At 43.4% G+C, this 19946-nt stretch overlaps 1 long non-coding RNA gene across 1 annotated transcript in view; it reads left to right on the top strand.

Moving 5' to 3' along the window:
• Nucleotides 1–8683, top strand: part of LOC310678190 — a 66568-nt gene extending 57885 nt beyond the window's left edge. Inside the window, exon 3 of the long non-coding RNA XR_014511684.1 lies at nt 8511–8683. This is a non-coding gene — a long non-coding RNA (uncharacterized lncRNA). The remainder of the gene's footprint in view (nt 1–8510) is intronic.
• Nucleotides 8684–19946: the final 11263 nt, after the last annotated feature.

Below are 19946 nucleotides of genomic sequence, written 5' to 3'. Positions count from 1 at the left end.
AGAATCCACTAGACTAGAGTGATTCAGTGGCTGAAGTGCTAGACTGGTCCCACTTCAGCCATGAATTCATAGGCTGACCATGGGCAAGCTGCTGTTGCTAATGCCACACCCCCACCATACATTTAATGCCACATCCCCACCACACATGGGCCCCCCAAAGAATCCTGGGAATTGTAGGTTACCCCTTACAGAGCTACAATTCCCAACACCCTTAACAAACTACAGCTCCCTGGATTATTGGGGGAGAATCCATGTGCTTTAAATGTGTGGTGTCATATGACTCATTTTTCCCTTGGCAAATTGTGTCCTTTTAAACAGGATTGCTGTGAAGATGAACAAGACAAGGAATGGAATGGGCTACCTTTGGAATATAGTGATCTGATAATTTGAATACATACGTAATTATAGTAATCAGTTTCTTAAGATTCGCCACCCGCCGGTAAAACACACAATGGTCAGGGTTACTGTTTTCTATGGGCCTGCTCCAGTTTTACATCTGGTGCTTGTAACTGTTCAGATGGATGCGTATTTATGAATAAATGCATGTGAGTCTGTGTGTATGCCTGTGCCATTATGAAAATTATCAGAGCAAACCGCCTGTTATTATTTAGTGTAATTCACTCATCTCCCATTGGATTCTTTCATCCATGCACAAGGAAGCCATGTGGAACTAAACCAAATAGAGGATTACACAACTTCAGCAGGCAGTGGAAAGTGAGGAGGCAGTTGAGTGAGGCCAAGCCCTGCAATGAGCAGGGAGGGAAAGGGGGATGAGAAACTCAGTGATGTGCTTGTATTTAAAATGCTGATGATGGATGAGTGTCATCCTGCAGCAGAGGCAGAGAGGGAAGAAGAACACGGAGAAGGGAGCAAATCCAAACAGAGGCTGTGCCAGAGCTGCGTTTGACATCTGCACTGATCCTCATCTGTCTGTGATGATTCGTTGAGAGAAGATAGAGTATAACCTGACAGTATGCAGAGGAAGTACAATTTTTGAGGAGGAAGAAGCGAAATGAAGTTTTCTCTGTTTTCAAGGCAAGCAATCTAAGGTCAGTTCAGGAGTGGAATATGGAGCTTACAAAACTGCAGCTTACGAAACTGCAGATAAATCCAGACAAAACAGAGGAACTGTGAGTCAAGAACACTGCTGATCTAGGTGAGGTTGCACTGCTCTTCAGGTAGGTGGTATTTAAGCTCCAGAGTATTCAGTGATCCATCACTTTCTCCAGATGCTCAGATGGCCACAGTAGCTAGGAGGAGTGCCTTTTACAAGCTTTGGCTTACCTGGAGAAAGTGGACTTGGCTTCAGTTATTCATGCTTTGGTTACTTTCAGAGTGGATACAGTGGAGACTGGTCCATCGCCCCACCAGTCTCGACCTGCCTCCAGCTGCCACCTCCTGCCATCTTACTTGCATCCAGTCCAAAGTGTGCCACAGGCTGTCAGCTTCCTTCTGCTTCATGTCAGTATTGCCCTTGTACTACTCAACAGGGAGGAGGATGGAGACAAATGTAGAATTAGCTGGCTCTTCCTCCACTTACTGTTGGCCTCTCTGACCTCTGCCCTTCCAGCCACCACTTGACAGCAGGGACCCCTTCTGAACCACAATAAGACACTTAAGGTGCTAAGCATTTGTTAAGGCTTCCACAGCATCTTTGCAAGGGAGGAGGATGGGGAGAAAATGACAATGGTCCACATCCCTGTGATCTCATTAGCCAGGGCCCCATGATTCACTAGCAGCCCTGCCAGGTCCACTGACCACCAGTCACTATTATTGGGGACCACTTATCCCACTGGTCTGCCCAGAAATGAAGATCAATGTCAAAAGCCTTGCTCTAAGTGCAAGGAGATTTGGTGAGGGAGCACAAGAGACAGGGGCTTCTCTGTGTTGGTGATGCCATTCCAGAACACCCTTGATCTTCCTGTGTCTTTTGCTAGAAATAGAATAAACTTTAGGTCCAGTCACGGACAACTCTGGGGTTGCGGTGCTCATCTCGCTTTACTGGCTGAGGGAGCCGGCGTTTGTCCTCAGACAGCTTCTGGGTCATGTGGCAAGCATGACTAAGCTGCTTCTGGCAAACCAGAGCAGTTTACCTTCCCACCTATTTATCTACTTGCACTTGATGTGCTTTCGAACTGCTAGGTGGGCAAGAGCTGGGACCAAACAACAGGAGCTCACCCCATTGTGGGGATTCAAACTGCTGACCTTCGGATCGGCAAGCCGTAGGCTCTGTGGTTTAGACCACAGTGCCACCCGCGTTCCCCTTTTTATTTCTTACTCTACCCCAAATATAACTTCAATAAAACCAGACAATGTGCTCTCTCTTGTTTTAGAATACACATCACCCACAAATCACTCCCAGTCAATGGTCTGCCTTTCCATTTTGGCTCACGTGTCATAGTGGAATGTCAGGCTGGTGGCTGCATTGTTCTGCCAACACAGGGGAGACAAGAGCACATTTCTCTATGTAGTGGAAAGGCTTATTCATTTTGGCTTGTAGCTTGCTTGCTCTTGATAGCATGGAAAGAACCTAATTCCTACATAGTCACCATCTCAGCAATGATTGGCTATGAAAGAGGTTCCTCCTGGGCTGGATACCTTGGCTTGTGATCAAACTTTGTGCCCCCCAAAGGGGCAAAGATGTGCTGGGGGGAGAGAGGGGGAATATCCTATAATTATTTCCCCCATGAAATATTTTTATTGTTTTTTCAACAAATAACAGATAATAAACTCAAGAAGGTACAGAGGTGTTGCGTATGGCCAGGTACATACGCCATGATAGCCACAGCAACCTTGTGTTCAAAAGTACACATATCCCCTCCTTCCTTGTTTGGAGGCCAATGAAGTTTCTAACTTTTGTTCCTATTGCTAAGAAAAGGGTACCCTACCACATCAAACCTGCCATGCTTAGTAGACCCTTGATTACTTACGCTCCCATGGTGCTCCAACTTTCAAAGGTATCTGGTCCAACTCTCTGGCCAATGTCAGGTATCTGCTGCTACAAACGGACATCCAGCAGGGTTGCCAATATGCCAATATTGAATAGAATATTGGGGGAGGGGGGACAACAAGAAAGCCCTGCCCTACATAATCAATCACAAGATGCAGCACATGCACACCATTTCATTTGAATAATATAATAATATAACAATAATTTATTATTTATACCCCACCCATCTGGCTGGGTTTCCCCAACCACTGTGGGTGGCTTCCAACAAAACATTAAAATAAAATAGTCTGTCAAACATTAAAAGCTTCCCTAAACAGGGCTGCCTTCAGACCTCTTCTAAAAGTCTGGTAGTTGTTTTTCTCTTTGACATCTGGTGGGAGGGCGTTCCACAGGGCGGGTGCCACTACTGAGAATCAACTTGAGGGGGGATGGCCTCCTCAAATATTTTATTGGGGGCGGCGCCTAAGGGACCTTGGCCCCTAGGAGTTGGCTCCTATGCCATCAAGCATCTGTTAAAAACCTTTAACACAGGAGTAGGGAACCTTTCCTTTACAGGATTGGCCTTGTGGGCCAAATTTCTTATAATTTGAATTAGGTTCATACCCTCTGGTGCAACAGAGTCTCATGCATCGTCCACCCCCCCCCCCCCCCGGCGAGTCAATCAATATATCAGTATTCATAATCCCAATGAAGACAGTAAAGACTCACCTGGGTTGTCTGACACACCTTGTGCTTCATATGAAAAATGCAGGGGAGTCCCAGAGGCATCATCATAGCTCAGGTAGTGGTATGGCCCCATCTGTAAATCCAGATGGACTGGAGAAAGCAAGTGCCACTCCACACAATCCAATGCAGTTCCCCATCATGTTCCTTATTGCAGAAAGTCTGATCTTTTGGGGAAGCAGGTTTGTTGTGCCAGACCTCCTGATCAACTATCATTACACAACCTGAATTTGCCAAGGTTGTAACTGAATCCCACCTTAAAATAATGATGTTCTGGAAGCACCCAAAGACTCAAGGCTGTTTGCCTGACCCCTATAGTATCAACAGTGGGTTTCTTCTGTTCCTCTCCTCTCTTGCAACATTCAGCTCAAATCTGTCATTTGGATGTTGGAAAATGTTGGCAGAAGGTTTAATTTCCATTACAAAATTTTCCAGTAGCTTAACATTAGTCATTCTGGCTTTTTATAATATAACTGGGCTCAAAATCAGTGAGGATAAGTGCATCAAAGAGGGCCAGAGACTGCAAATTTCTGACCATCACTAAACTACTGACAGTGGAAAGTGTATAATGTTTTAAATGCTTTACAGTCCCTTTTCTTAATGTTATTTGTTTTGTTTTATTTTATTAGATTTATATACTGCCCTTCATCAAAAGAACTCTGGATAGTTCACAAGATAAAAACACAAGACCAAGGCACAAATAAATAGGTAAAACACAGACAACAAACCAATAACTCCCAATAATTTACTCCAATACAGATACTTTTTCTGGTTTACAAAAAAAGATGAAGGAACCTAGATTGTATATTCCAACAAGTTCATGTGGTTTAAATTGAGGGCCCCATTGATTGGAACTCATTTACTCACTGGATGATGAAATAACTCTTCTTTTACCCCTTTCTGCGTAGACACTGAAGAATTGTTGATCCTCCTCTTAAACTGAAATCCTACATGCATTTACTTGGGCGTGAGCAGCACTGAATCACTGTGGGTCATACCTCTGAGTAAACATTCCCATGTGCATTGCCACCAATGATACTACAGCAGCCCAGTCTCTGCAGTTCCTTACCCATGCCTGCAAAGTAGCATAGCACCTCATTTGAACATCAAAATGAATCTCTGAGAGATTGTAGCGTGACCCCAGAGTCAACATAGCACTAACCAAATTAACTTTCCCCCAGTTATAACAAAACCAGACCATTAAAACTAGATTTTGTTAACACTCAAGCAAGGAACATTCTTGACAAAGTCACTCTGCGGGTTATGCAAATTGTTTAAGAATTCAACTGGAAATATCATCTGAGTGCCCAATCACTCAGAGATATGCATAAAAGATATGGTTTTATTTTAATTTTTATTCCCACACATTGGGTTGCACACACAGAACAACTTCCAAAAGTCCAACGTAATGTCTCTTTCCCCAAGCCCTGTGGTTCCCCCATATCTTCTCTGGAAGGTTCAGGGAAAACCCAGAAGTTCCATTGCACTCCAGGAAGTCATTCTACGTGTGCAATGGTTGGGTATGAGCCACCATTTAATTTCCACCCTCTTACCTATCAGGGAACACAGCAGAAAACTCAAGCAAATATCTATTGGGAAGACACTTCAACAATCTCATCATATTTTTAGTGATAAACAGGTCAATATTCTTTAGCATCTCTTGGTCATGCTTGTCCTCCATCCACTAATTCATGCTTGTAGCTCTTCACTGCATCTTCTCCAGTTTTCAAGATCCTGGGTATACAGTGGTCAACAGTGAGGCTGAAATCCTAAGCCCATTTACTAGGGCGTAAGCGCCAGTGAACATTGTGGACCGTATAGTGCGACTTACTTCTGTGTAAACATGCACTAAATCTGCACTAGTAATATTCAGCAGTGATTTTGTTGACATCACATTGAGTAGGACATTAAAATCTACCATCCTGCTCCCTCAGTAAATGTTCTTATCCATCATGAATATGATATTTGCCATATTTTTTCTGCTCTACTGAGGAGGCAATTTTGCTTTAAAGCTGAAACTGTTATAATGAAACAGAGGACAGAAGACAACCCATTTACTCTGCACATCTAATATGACTGAACATTGGTCTGTACGCCCTGATCCCAGCAGATCTGAATGCATTTGCCAGACCAGGTCAATATTAGCCCTGGAAGGCATCCTGTGCCAAGGCGTTATGGGGAATGGTGTTGACAAGTCAACAGGTGACAGTCATCTAAGTCTTCACTAAGTCAACCCTATGGCCCCAGCAACTCATTGCCTTTCCCACCTCTGATGGCAGCTGTTTTACAGTTCACAAAAACCCTCTGGAGCAATTGGAAGAGGCAGAAGGGAGAAGACTGTTTCCCATTTAAACTGCAGGGGGTAGTCAGGGAGGCAGAAGGTAATTTCCCAATCTGGAAGGTGTCCAGGATGCCAGGACTTCCACACATGAGATGTTTGATAGCTCAAGAGACAAACTTTCCTGCTGCACAGATCTCCTGCTGTGCTGCCACTCAGTAATAATCAGCAAGGCAGGCTAGGTTGGGACACTGCCAGCAAGGTAGCCCAGCCTTATTGCAGGGTGCAGACTAAAAGGACACAGAATGCCCTTCAGTTGTCACACCAGGGCATAGGGGCATTGCTCCTCTTATTTGAAAAGCAGGCAGATCGCAAATATGGGCCTACTCTTGCTCCCTATGGCACCCATTTCTTCTTTGAAGACATTGCTTCTTGCAGATGGGCTCAAGGAACCAAATAATTGCTAAGGATTTCCTAGAAATATCTGAAATACACATGGCTTCTGATTCTATGCTTCTGCAGTCACAGAGAACAGAGGTAGCAATGCCACTTTCAAGACACAACCCATTTTAAGAGAATATTTTCCCAATATCTTCTAGATTCTTCTGATTTTCAAGTTCCTTTCAATATGAGACATCAAAAAAACAATGGCTTTATTAGGTGTAATACTGAAGTGGATGAAGTGAATAATGTTTATACAGTGGTACCTCGGGTTAAGTACTTAATTTGTTCCGGAGGTCCATATTTAACCTGAAACTGTTCTTAACCTGAAGCACCACTTTAGCTAATGGGGCCTCCTGCTGCTGCTGTGCCGCCGGAGCACGATTTCTGTTCTCATCCTGAAGCAAAGTTCTTAACCTGAAGCACTATTTCTGTGTTAGCGGAGTCTGTAACCTGAAGCGTATGTAACCTGAAGCATATGTAACCTGAGGTACCACTGTATATAGTGGACAGATGAAGAATAGGAAGTTCCTTAGCTTCTTAACTTTTTCTCACTCTCTTTTCTCTTTTCTGTCTCTCTTTTCACTTTCTCTCTTCTAATTCCTTTTCTATTCCTTTTTCTTTTTCTTTATCTCTTCCTCTTTCTTTCTTTCTTTCTCCTTTTTGCCTCTGGATTAATGTTTTAGTTTGGACCCCAAAAATATATTTGACAATAATCTTTGTATTTTTCTTTATAAACTCTAATAAAATTTATTTTTTTAAAATAAAAAAGAGACATAAAAAAACAAGAGGGAAATTTATATTCCTAAAAGTTGTGTTGTTGTTGTTGTTATTGTTATTGTTATTGTTATTGTTATTGTTATTGTTATTGTTATTTCTTGGACCATCTAGGAAGGGGGCTTCGACCAGTTTATCAGAACTGTAACACCAGAATCACAGTTTCTCCCTTGCCCCTTTTTGCACCTGTCCATTTGTCTTGAGAATTTAGCCTGTCAGTACTGTTCTTGAAGAAAGAAGCAACCATTCATGCTGTAGGTATATGACATACACAGTTGGAGATTATTCTACTCAAATCTTTATCAAAATGTGAACTCATATGCTAGAAGGCAACCTTGAGAAATGACTAACTGCAAGCAAAGGCACCTGTTTTGATGCATATAGTATGAATGTTTATTGGGTTCAACAGCAATGAGGACTGCACAACATAACTCTTCTGCCTGAGGGAAGATCTTGCCTTGTGGTGGGGTGGGGAAAATACTGTTCATGCTTAGATACTAAAGGAACTCTCCGTTGGTGCACTGGGGAAAAGAATAGCACGTTTTTTGGAGGCCAGAACTAAAAAAATGAAATCTCCTGTTTGTTATCTAGAATAAAGTTGTTGCAATCTAGAACTTTGTGCTATCCTTACAACAGCGAGGGTCTACATTCTGCAACCATTTGCACCATACTGGACCTAAGACACAAAAATGCCCATCTTTATTTTAACCAAATCCAGCCACAGCACATCTCCAAGGCTCAAAGTAAGCTAAAATAAACACCACACTTAGTTATTATGTGTGTATGACATCAAGTGTATGTAGAAAAGTACTAGGCTGTCTGCTTTGCCAGTCAAAGCAGAAATTTTGTATTGCAATTCTATCCATCCAGCAACCACGAAGGTGCCAGGACACAGGTTAATCTTAGCTCACCCACTGGAACGATGTGCCGTTTCTAAAACAGACCTGTGCAAAGAAGTTTGGAGCAGAACATTAGTGTCTGCTCTGCATAAAGATCTCAGGGTTTTTGCCGAATGCTTTGGAACCTTTCTGAGTTACCTCTTTTGCAGAATGACGCCCATGCAAACACTGCCTGATCCCTGTGCCCCTTAGGACTTGGACAATTTAAAAGTGAATTCCTCTGTTTAGATTGTCAAGCAAACGTTTTCGACCAGTGTGTGTTGCTCCTGTTCTCTCTCTCCCTGGTATCCGCCTGCGTGGCTCGTAGCAATCCACTGCATCATCCCCTTGTCGAGCGCCAAGGCAGGGCAGGGGATAACGAGCAGCCAGAGTCATCTTGGTGCCCATCCATCATCGCCTGAGCTCTTTGTTCTGACAGCTGCATTTTGTCTCCTAATTTTAGAGCAACACTCCATCAGAAAACCAGGAGGAGAAAGGATCCTCAGCTTTTGATTGAAGAGGTAGGGCAAGAAGATGTATCCTCCAAACCACCTCAGGATACAGGACTGCTGGGAGTCAGCATCCTCCTAATTCCTATCAAGAGCTCTTGAGATGTCTCAGCATAGTCACGCTCCTGTGATCTCATAGCTTGCCTTCCACCTCTGCCTGTTTTCTCAACTTATTAACACTCATGAATAAAAGCAGCTGTGCCTTTACACTTGATTGTTGCCGTCACCGAGTTCCTTCCCATTCCTCTCTTGCTTTCAAAGGTATATTTCGTCTCAGCTGCATTTTCCATAATCCAACATAAGGTTCGCAGTGAGTTATCTTGAAAAGGAGGGCATCAACTAATCTGAATGAAAGCAGACTGGATAAACATCTGTGGTGGGTGGTTAGGCCTGGGGAGTCCTGCCAATCCAAAGGAACCAAATATAAGACTTTTCAGGTAAACTGTAGAAACAAAGCAGGGTTAACATCCTAATCATCTGACCCTGAGTTTTTAGTTTTTGCTGAATAAGAACAAATATCAATTTGAGTCAATTTGGGTATTCCATGGAATGATGTTTGCTCCGATTGAGCTTTAAAGAGCAAGTTTTCTCAATGAAAGCTCTGAAGGGGAAAAAAGGGTGCTTGAACAAAGAGCTTTAATTGTGGACTGTGCCTGGAAAGAGCAAAGGAAATTTAAGTGTGGGTGAGGCCATAATTAATACCATGTTTTGGGACCTGGTTGATATATCCTATTCTGAGCTTTGGTGTGATGATTCTGAGAGCATTATAAACAAAATGGGGAAAATCTGAAAGTTTTATCTATAGATCTGAGCATAGCTGTCAACTTTTCCCTTTTCTTGCGAGGAATCCTATTCGGAATGAGGGAATTTCCCTTTTAAAAAGGGAAACGTTGACAGCTATGAATCTGAGAGTTGCTTTCATGTATCTCTTGTTCATATGTTCTCCACCCCTTAAATAACAACATGTCTGACTTCTTTTCCTCTTGACTTCCACTTTTTTAATGGGTTCTGTATTCTGAACCCTCCTCAGTTTTATTTTGACTCAGACTGATGACTTCTAACTATACTTCCACCGCGGTCTAACATTCAAAGTTTTAATAAAACAGTCACAACCTGTGAATTTGACCAAGCAGAGGGAGGCAGGGGTGGAGAAATTAGCCATATAGGAAGGGATCAAATGGTCGAGCTGCAGGCATTCGTGTCGGATCCGATAACAGGCATAAGGCGTGAGAGAGGCTGCAAGCATGAGCCAATTCCCACAGAAACAAAGGGGAAGTGGGATTTTGCCACTTTCCCTGTGAAAAGTCACGTTTGCTGAGGGAAGTCATGAAACCGAAGCCTCAGATCAGGTTCTCAAACACTTTGCACAAGAAATAAAAGAGAAAGAAATCAGGGATGGTGTTTTATGTCCTGTCATGGACAGTGTGGAATGCGGCCCTTTTTGCTGTTTCAAAGGAATCACAATTAAGAGCTTGTATTGTTCACATCAAAGGCATGTTTCTTTCCTCTCTGCTTCCCCAAGTCCAACAGCAGGTCTTTCTGCATCCAAGGCCATGCGACTGATTCCGCGTTCTGTCATTCCTGCAAATGTTAGAATTTCCAGCTGTATGGGAGAGGAGCTTAGCCTGGAGAGGCAGCCAGATGTCACTGGCAAAGGAGAAGCTGTGAGCATAGTGCATTTTTTTGTAAAATGAGATGTTTGCAACATCTCCTTCCCTCTTTGACTGTGGTGGAGCATCATGGCTTCTGCTCAATTGCCATTTGTAACCGAGCCATCCAGGTGAACGGAGTTGGGCAGTCTAGACTCCATCTTCCGCAGCTGTCCCACTGCCACAGAGGGTGCTGAGTGCAGTGGTTTGGATGAGAGGGCTGCCACAATGAGCTGCTGCCATTCTTTGCTCTCAGACTCGGATTGAGCTCCAGAGTGCTGCCCGAGCTGATAATTCTCAAAGCCTCATGGCACAGGCTGAAAGCGCATAATGCAGTCATCTTGCTGAAGCTAAGCAGGTCTGGCTGCAGTCAATGGCTGGATAGGAGGCTGCCTCCTACATATTCTAGGAGTTCCATAGGGAAAAAGCAGAACGCACAAGAAATGAATGAAATAAAGCAAGTCCTGAAGCAAGACACTCAGAGAAGAGTGTTGAGTTGTGTCACGGGCATGTGTATATAGTGTAGCCTAGCAGAAACTATGTGGACGGTTGGCATGGAGCGTTACTATCTAATCCAAACTAGTGTCAGGAGAATGAGTGCAGGATTTGCAGGACGGATGGGAAATCTCATTCTGTGGCTGAGTGGTTTGAAAGAATAGTTCTTCAGCTACTTCCAGCATACATCATCCAGATCATCTGGAGATTATCTGGTGGAGCACAGTTCTTTGTCCACTGTGTTACAGAGGCCTCAACTGCCACTTTCAGTGGGGTTTTTAAAAAAAACCAAGCACAAATTTTATGAAATAAAATTTCGTAATGGGAGCTGGGAGCAGAGAGGGTGTTTATTGGCTTATGGGGTTTTAAAAATCTTTTTTATTTTGTATTTTGTGTTTTATATCGTATCTTTTTGTTTTGAACCACCCTGAGATCTACGGATGAGGGGTGGTATACCAATTAAACAAACAAGAAGTCAAGTTGCTGGTTCCATGCTGAGGAACACTCTTCCAGCAGATATCCTCACTATTAACCTATTCAGCTATTTAAATTGTTTCAATTAGCCAGTCATTTTAATGATTTTTTTTAAAAGCTACCCCCCCCGGTGTTTCATCTTTTATCATATACTACTGTATATTGTATGCCAACTTGATATTTTTACATAGGCTAGTAGATATTAAAAAAACACACACACACACACACACACACACATATATATATATATATATATATATATATATATACACACACATACATACATACATCAACTATATATACCTGATAGCCACCTGCAGTGGTTAGGTCAAGAACAGCTCAAGGAAGCATTTTAGTGGAATTGCCCACAAAGCTAGTAAGTTGTTCAAAATTGTTTTTAATATTTTTGTTAATGCTGTAACCCACCCTGGGACCTTAGGGTGAAGGGTGGGTAATAAACAAACAATTATTATTTATAATAATAATAATAGTCAGCGTGGTGCTTTGGCAGTGCCTGCATGTGCGTTGGTGTTGTGCATTGGAGTGAGAGAAACCAATTTCAGATTCAAGCATTCCAACTTAATGGACTACAAATGTTGGGTTTTACTTGAAAATTTGGGGCCTTGGATTTCATGTGGCATAAAGAGGGCCTTAAATTTTGAAATCTTGAGATGCGGATTTTATTTCTACTCCTCCGCAAGCCATCCTGACTGGCCCTGGACACTACAGAATCTCACAATCTCCACTCTGAGAGTGGGAGGGAAAATAAAGGAGATGTTTACTCTTTGAAGTTAATGGAGTGACACAGTGTGTTAATGGGCTATTTACCAACACTGCCTCCTCTGTCTCTTGTTTTACAAGTGAAAATGTTTCATGGCTGTGCTTTGGCATTGGGTTGGCCCAAAAGGGGTGACTCTGGCTCTCCTCCACTCGCCATTCAAGCACAAGTAAACTGAAGGAGGAAGAGGAGTGATTTTTTTTTTTTTTTTAGAAAGAATGAGTAAGGGAATGCAAGACCCCACTTTTAAATTAGACTTAAAAAATAATAATAATGCAAATTTTGGTTTTCAAAACTTTCTAAAAGGACCAACAAATTTAGTCCCACTTTCTTAGAAGATTCAAAGTGCAAAGTGTGAGAATCAAGAAATACTCTCACACACATAAATATACTTTGAAAAGGAAATATTTTGTGCAGAAAGACAAATTGGACACAGTTATTCATTTCATTTCTGTTGCTGAGCGTGCATGAACTTTGCATAACATCCAGAATGGATATTACATTGAGCATGAGATTTCTTTTTCTTTCTTTCTTTTGCCTGCAGTGCTGGCTCAAGATACTGTGCTGACCAAGGAAAATCAGTAAATGGTTCTCCCTCCCTGCCCAGGTCAAGGTGCTTAGAACCCAAGATCTCTGAGGCAAAATGTGCACTGCTATAGCTCACTGGCAGAGCCCATGCTTTGCATGTAGAAGGTCCCAAGTTCAATCTGGGTCATCCCCAGTGAACAAGATCAAGCAGCAGATGATGGGAAAGACCTCTGCCTGCGACCATGTAGAACTATTGCCAGTCAAAGAAGACAATGCTGGATTTCATGGCCAAACAATCTGATCTAGGGCTTGCCCATACTCCCACTTGTCCAGAGCCTAGAAAGCATGGGGACTAGTGGTTTTCTGCTTGTCCCATGCTTTCAAGGCATGGGCCCAAACGGTTTTGCTTTTGCCCAACCGCTTTCCCCTGGAAAACCTGCTATTTAGCACTAAATAGGAACAAACGGCAATCCACAGAAAATCCGATTGCTGTTTGTTTTGATTTAGCACTGAACCGCACATTTCCCCAGGGGAAAGCAGCAGGGCCAGGATGAGCCCCAAGTCTAAGGCAGCTTCCAAGGATGAATGTCCCTAAGCTGTCACATCAGGCAAGCAAGCTCATCCCCTCCTACCTTCCCCCTTATCCTGCTCATGCTCCCCTTCTAATACAGAAAGTGAATATCTCCCAGCTGCTCCCAGGTGAACCGGCAGCTCTGAGGATTGATGGGCGTGCTTCGGAAAGTGTATCCTTCCTTTCTTGAAGGCAGATGCTACAAGCAAAAATCCCATTGCAGCCTTTTGGAATACAGAGAAATGGATTGCTGTGAAAATCCATAGGGCTGCACAGCACGTTATCGCAAAGCTGTCCACCTGTGTCTTGCCACAGATGGGAGATTGTAAAACACCATGTGAGAGACTGAAGCATGTTCCCTGTTCATGGTAATGCCACCTGCTATGGGAAACAAAGAACAGGGGAGTTTGGCGCGTGAGCTCACTAAGAGAATTAAACCTGTATCGTAAATTATCCCACTGAGGAGGAGGACTGAAAATGGGGAGTTGCCCCTCCTTTCACCCACTGAAGTGTGGGGGGGGGGAGGAGACAAGGGAGAGTATGGGGCAGAGTCAGGGTGTGTGTGTGTCTAAGTATGGAAAATGTTTATTTTGCCTCCCGTTGTTACTGGGCAGCATGAGCTGACCAGATAGGAGGAGAGATCAGTATACCGCATTTTTTCATGTATAAGATGGCCCCATGTATAAGACAACCCCTATTTTCTTTTAACACCAAATTAAGAAATTAAGTAGTTTAGCTTTTTTGGGGGTGGGGAAGGTCACTTCCGCCAATTGCTCACCTGCCTGCCCACCACTGCCGATCGCTTGCCACAGCCGCTGCTGATCACACACCTCATCACAGCCACCAATAGTCTGCCTGCTCGCTGCCACCAACAGCCCACTCGCCCACTTGCCGCAGCTGCCAATCGCCTGCCCAATTGCCACAGCCAATCGCCAGCAGGCCTTGCCACAGCCACCAATCACCCACCCAATCTCCTGCTTGCTGCTGCCGTTAATCACACGTCGCCGTCCCCCGCATTCACTATCCGTGTATAAGACGACCTCCAATTTTTGCCTAGTTTTTTTTAGCAAAAAGCATCACCTTATACACGGAAAAATACGGTAACTAGAAGGAGTCTGAAGGTTGCAGTTCAACTGTCTTGAGAATCCAAAGATGCTTTACACACCATAATTTTAAAGCAAAAATCCCAGAAATTGTCGTTTGCCCTTCACAAAGCTTTAATTGCCAACATACTTAAAAACTACAGTTCCCAGGATTCTTTGGGAAGGTGCTTTAAATGTATGGTGTGTATTTAGCCCTAGACTGTAGGCCAGGGGAGAAAGGCCTTCAGGCCCACAGAGCAGTGCTGTATTTGTAAATTGGGAGTAGGGTGGCCACTTATGCACAACCACCACCACCCCAAAGAAGACACAGATTTGGACATAAAACTTGAATATGGCAATTTATATGTATGGATAGAAGTTGGAACATTGTTACTACAATTTAAACAGAGATTATACAATGTATCTCACCATAGGTATATAAGGGGCAAGTATTAATTAAGGACTTAAACATCAGGCAATGGCAGGGACAGCATGCACATAAATTACCGTAAATCAGGGAAGAATGTGCTCGGTTTCTATGCTTAAAGCAAACCGCCCAAAACATATTAAAGCCCCTTCATTTTGGCTGGAACCTCCTCCTCTTTACCTTCATTTTCGGCAAGTAAGGCTTCATTGCATCCTTGTAAATACTCTTCAAGCACTTCTAGTTTTGTGCCTGTAAGTTTCTTAACTAAGGCAGATTCATAAATGAATCATCACTGTACAGCCAACAAGAACTACAGATTCCCATGGAGAAACTGCCTCTGATAAGCAAGTAACATGGCACTTGCTTCATTCAGGGGTGTTTTTTTGGTGGGGGGTTCTTTAGAGTGGGGTGCCTGAGAGGGAAGTTGTACAGGTGAAATGTCTTCTTGGAAAAACTCTGCTGACACCCAGGTGATAACTTTTGAAGAGCATCTTCCAGCTCCTACTTTCTCTTTTTCAGGTCTTTGAACCAGACGTGGCAGTCCTTCAAACAGAGGACAGCATCAGTTAGGTGGCTGTCCTCTGCTAAGAAGAGCATAGGGCCACCCTAAGGGAGAGATGCTGGGATGAAATTGTCCTTTCTCCCTACGATGGTCATATCCCAGCTGCAGTGTTGATTTTGTTTGCTCTCAGGCTTTTCCTTCTGTCCTGCTTCCCATGGCTTCACAGTTGGTACTTATAGTGCCGAAAACACTCTGCTCAGCTAAGCAATGCTATTGAGGCCTTGGACTGAGTCCAAATCCCCACTGAGCCACAGAGCTCCCTGGGTGGTCCCGGACATGCCTGCCTCTCTTTCGTCAATCACCCCCTCACCCACTTCAACATTCGTGTGATTTGCTGCATCCTCCTGAAGATCAGAGCCCCATCAAACATGCCACAGTATTTGATTTGTTTTTCTCATGGCAAGTTTTCAATGCAGAAAGAAGAATAAGAAGAATAAAAAGACAAGTATTTACATATCTGTAGGAATAACTGTGCTTTTGTATTTGCAGGTTGCGGAAAAAGATTTCTCCCCCGAGTTCCGCTGGACATTTGGGTAAGTATAGTTAAGATTGCGACCTGAAACTTTCAGATTGTGAGTCCAAGCTGGCTGCTGCTGAAAAGGACAGTTGTCATATGCTAATTGTTTGGCTAAAAGCCAAATTATGTTTATCCTTTTTTAAAAAAGGAAGGAAGAAAAAGGTTTAAATATGCAACTGAATAAATACAGAAGAAGTCCCTGCTTCTGAAAAAAGAGCTCTTCTGTAAAGATCGGCTTTTGGAATTGCAGAATCCAATTCGGCTTTCTTCCTGGACTTCAGAAAACTCCTTTCACGGCGCTTCACAACACTCTAGCCTTCCAGATTGCTCTGTGGGAAGAAGCCTTCATTACAGATAAGCATCAACTAATTAGATTTGGAGTTGATAATGTAGGTGACCTTTTCAAGTGGCTTGCGGTGGCCTTCCCATGCACAAAGCTCTCTCTTAATATTAGCTAGAGTTTATTTACCAATATGTGGAACGTGCCAATGCAATTAAAGTGTTCCACTTTTCATGTTCTGAGGGATGGGGAATGCAGCACTGAGGACCAGCTCATGCAAGGTTTCTCTAATGGCGCAGTCCCAACCATCCTTGGGCATACAATTCATTGTGGCCATCATTTCTTTTGCTTTCACCTTTTCTCCTAGGGACAGGTTTCTGCTTGCTTTTTCCTCTTGCCCTTGTTAAGGATCGGAAGTTGTTTCTCAAGTGGTGAGTCTGGGGTATTTTACGGGGAGGGAACTGAACTTTTAAGAATTATAATGATTTTTATAATTAATTTTTGTCTATTTTGTAGGTGGCACAGAACCAAGATACTAATGTTGTTTTATTGTTTTTGGCAAATGCGGGGCTGAAAGGCAAGGTCTTATTGGTTTTTAGCTTATGGGAGAATTGGGATTATTAAGACCTTATTAAACAGCAGAAGAAAAGCATATGGTAAAAGCACATTTGGTTGTTTGTTATATAGAAGTGACCTGTGTTAATTTGCCCTGAGAGGGCTGTTTGTGGTTGTAGGTTTTATAAGAAATGATATCTGTAAACCTGTCTCCGAGTGACCATTCATTAGGCTGCTTGTTTTTATTTTGTCGTTCTGAAATGTATTACAGTAATCTTTACGGTGTATTAGTCATAGATGCAGCCTCCTATTTCTTGAATATTGCAGATCCCAACTTGGTTGTTCCTTAGGTTGCAGTTTTGTGTCGGGCTTGATTTCCTTTTGTTTCTCATTCAAGCTCTAGAATATTCCCACATGGCTTGAGAGTGGGAATATTCCTCCTGGAGGAAAGACAGCAGCAGGCAGTGGTGGCTGGCCCAATGCAACCAATGGGCAACTGCCCCAGCAAGCTCAGTCTGCCTTCAGCCAGGCTCCACCTGCCTTCCTTCGTACTTACAACCTGTCCATGGGGTGGGCTGTCAGTTTCCTCCTTAGTCTCAGGGCTCGTCTACACTTCCTCTTGTTCCATACCTAGAAAGCATGGGTCTGAGTGTTTTTCCCCTTGCCCCACTCTTTTCCCAGGGAAAACCTGCTCTTTAGCTCTAAACCGGAACAGATGGCAATTCACAGAAAGCCTGAATTGCCCTTTGCTCCAAATGAGTGCTAAAGAGTGGCTTTCTCCAAGGATAAGCCCCCAGTGTTATAGCCCTTGTGGGAGGAGGACTGGGAAAATATTATAACTAGTTGACTTTGCCTATCATTGCCTCTGGCTCCACCTACTGTTGACCTCCCTACCTACAGCCTGAAATAGCATTGCTCTGTGGGAAATTAAAATGGCTGCCCCCAATGGGACACTGCTGCCATCAGAAAAACCCACAGCCTTGGATAGGGGCCATTGCCAGTGGACTGTGCCAGGGTGCTGAGGCACTTGCGGCACCCAAAGGATGCCAGGTGATGTCATTAATGCTCTAATGAGATGTGGCATTAAAACATTTCATCTTCCTTACCACATTGAAAAAAACTATAAATGCAGTCTGATGAAGCTGTTATTTTGCACAGAGAAACAGAGATGGGGGTGTTGCCTAACCCTTTCTAGTCCTGCCTTTTTCTGCTGGAAATAACTCACTCTGCTACTTTTCTACCTGTGGGGTGGTAGAACTTATCCACATTTATCTCTGCAGGAAAAATACCATCTGAGGGGGGGGTGATTGTGAGCTAAAATGATCATAGGCCCTTGCTGCTGACCCTTCAAACTTCCCCTTCCCACAGAATTGCAGTCGTTACAGGCTGCTTTTGGGTTGCTTTTGATGATGTTGTTGTTAAAGGGAAATCACTGGGGGAAATCTACAGGTGATTGATCTTATATAAATCTGGATATTTCCAGGTTGGATTATTTCAATGCACTCTATGTAGGGCTGCTCTTGAAGTCGGCCCAGAAGCTGCAGCTAGTGTGAAAGGCAGTGGCTCAACTGCTTAGGGGATCAAGTATCACCACCATATTATGCCACTGCTGAAAGAATTGCACCACCAAGCTAAGATCAAGGCATTGGTTGTGGTGTACAAAACCATAATCAGCTTGGAACCAGAATAATCTCACCCTTTATATACCCAATCAATGCATTCCAGAAAAAGGTATCTGCAGGCATCTTTCAGATACCATCTTATCAGGAGATCTGTTCCATATGATGTAGGAATTGGGTCTTTTGTAAGGTGACAGTTCCCTTACAGTGTGTGTGTGTGTGTGTGTGTGTGTATCTATTGTCTTTTCGGCACCTTCATCAACAAGCCTTTTAAGTGAAGATCTTTATTCTGCTCTGTACCTGCATTAGATGTAAAATTAGTTATGTACAAAATTGTTTTTAGCTGTTTTTACAGACTGAATTGTTATTACTGTTTTTCATATAGAATAGTAATTGTTTCTATTGTCGATATTTTTATTGCAAAATGGCTTTGAGATATGTCATGGAAAACAATTCCATCAACTGGATCATATAATTATTATTTTTTAAAGTTACATGCTTTCCACCTGCACACCTGTGCTGTGTTTCCCATAGCAATATCTTCCATTCTACTGGCATTCATGCAGTCACCTTAAAATGCACCTACAATCTTTCTCTCCTCCCCCCCCCCACATGCATGTACTTGCATGTATATTTATATGCATGGACACAGGGACGCACTGGCCATTGGGTGACAGTTCAGGCCATAGAGAGCAGCACCAGATTTTGATTTGTTGGCTGTCAGTCAATGACTTGAATGTCATGGGCATTAGGACTGGGAGATCAGGGAGAGCTGTGGCTGTCACAGAGCAGCTGTTGACACTCATCTGATGAAGCTGTTAATTTAACTGGAGTTTACTGAATGGCAATTAGGCGGGGCCTCATTACCAGCAACGAGTAGAGCAAAGGCACATTATAAGAACCCAGGGAAGGAGAAGGCAGAACATCAGGGAAATGGTGCCAAAGTGTCATTTAGGATCTGGAGTTATGCATCTGAGCGCCCTCTGATAGGCTGCCCTTCCAAATGCTCACAGCTGGAGTTAGGCATCGCAGGCTGACAGGCCTGCAGGTCTGGAGATGAGAGACTAAAGGAGGGCTCTCAGCGGAGGATGAAAGGAGGGGGGTGAGAGTCTGCTTAAAAGTAGCAGTAAACAGCAGTGTGTGGAAGCAAACACCACATTCCCCGAAAGGAGAAGTGGCATTTCCTCTCCATCACATCCAGGCTGTATGTCGATGGTCCCAGGATTGGGGACGTATTTCAGCCATCTTTGATACAGAAGTCTGAGGGTTCATCAGGGCTGGATTAAAGGGCATGGGATCCCTATATTGTGGGGCTGAAAATATTTTCCATGCACTTACCCCTGTGTTCACATTCACTACCTCATATCCCGGCCACCCCCTTTATCCTGCCCCATCACCCAAATGTTCCCTAAATGAGAATGACCCAGCAAGCAAAGGTCTGCATGTTGGTACATGACAGAAGAAGTGTACCATTTTGGCCACTGCAGGGCTCACTTACCTTGCTGAAATGAACAAGCCAGCATGCTCTGAGGTTTACTGGAGTTTGTTTGTTTGCAGATGTCAAGGCACAATTTTATAAATTGCTATCAACATAGGTTGATGCAAAAACAACATAAAAGGGCACACCAGAATTATAAAAGAGAATCCGCTTTTGCAAACTGTTTCCCAGGTTTTGCGGCTGCACAAGCTAAAACAAATTTCATGTGTTTGCAAATATTTGGAGACTGAGAAAGAACAGCAGTCCTGTCCAAAAATGACACCAACAGATCATTTCAACTTGACATAGAGCCTTCAGTTACACTCAGTGGTGGGACTGTATGTTGGGTGGTGGCTGTTGCCCTGCTTGTCATGAG

The sequence above is a fragment of the Podarcis tiliguerta genome (assembly GCF_965153285.1).
Source record: "Podarcis tiliguerta genome assembly, chromosome: 5".
Lineage (NCBI taxonomy): Eukaryota > Metazoa > Chordata > Lepidosauria > Squamata > Lacertidae > Podarcis > Podarcis tiliguerta.
This window is presented reverse-complemented; position numbering and strand designations above follow the sequence as displayed.